Source organism: Halyomorpha halys, unplaced genomic scaffold (genome assembly GCF_000696795.3).
Source record: "Halyomorpha halys isolate HHAL.00 unplaced genomic scaffold, Hhal_1.1 Scaffold1394.1, whole genome shotgun sequence".
Taxonomy (NCBI): domain Eukaryota; kingdom Metazoa; phylum Arthropoda; class Insecta; order Hemiptera; family Pentatomidae; genus Halyomorpha; species Halyomorpha halys.
The window spans coordinates 39,481-40,483 of NW_027108587.1; positions in this window are offsets into that span (position 1 = coordinate 39,481).

Consider the following 1,003-nt stretch of genomic DNA (forward strand, 5'->3'; position numbering starts at 1 on the left):
CTTTCATTGAAGAGAAATTTATCGTTGATTTTGAAATTAAATTATATCTTATTGTACTACTACCAGTATCCAAGGTTACCCTCCCCTTTTTTTAGTGTCACAAGTGTGACCAGAAAAGAAGAGGTTGGTATATTTAATAATTCGTGAATATGTGCCTGAAAAATTATTAGTAGGAAAAATTAAAATGTACATACATTGAGAGCAATTTTATATTAAAAAAATAAACTAAAATTTTTAAATCACTAAGAGTAGTTATCACTAGTCAGAATAACTACTGTGAAAACTTGTGAGATTTTCCGCTGGTTAGATATGTTATTATTACTGAAATCGACTAGAAAAATTAAGAAGTGGAAAAAATATATATAATGAAAGCAATAATTACTATGATAAAAACCTAAAAAATAAAAAATAAAACTAGAAACATAGCATATGGTATTGAAACATCCACCTTCTTGAAGTGGTTGTGGCGCTATAGAATCCCTACCAATCAAAAAATCTTTCAGGCTGAAACTAAAATAATCATCGTAACTATGAGACGTGTAAAAAACCGGAAATTCCGGACATCAATTTAATCTTTCAAAATTTTAAAATTCGTTACATAGAACGAACTAAAATTCATGGAATTCACTCTCACCTTTATAGATTCAAATTCACATTATAAGACGTCCTAGAAATAAACTTATGCAGCATAAATTTACTTACTCAACTAATGAAGATAATCATTATGAAATACCAATCTAGCTGTTGATCTGTCTATAGCTGTTATAACAAGGCAGTTAACTCACCCCAATTTTTCATTACTTCAATAAAAACTATGTATATGAAAGGAATATGGTCCGGGTGCGGTAAAAAAAAAAAACTCAAATAGTAGAATTATACTATTTTAATGAGCCGGCATAATAACATATCTACCTTTAATTTTTCTTATTATATCTTACTTTTTTACATTTTATACCCCTGTTATTTTACACTTATGTTTTTGTTTTCCTTATGTAACTATGTG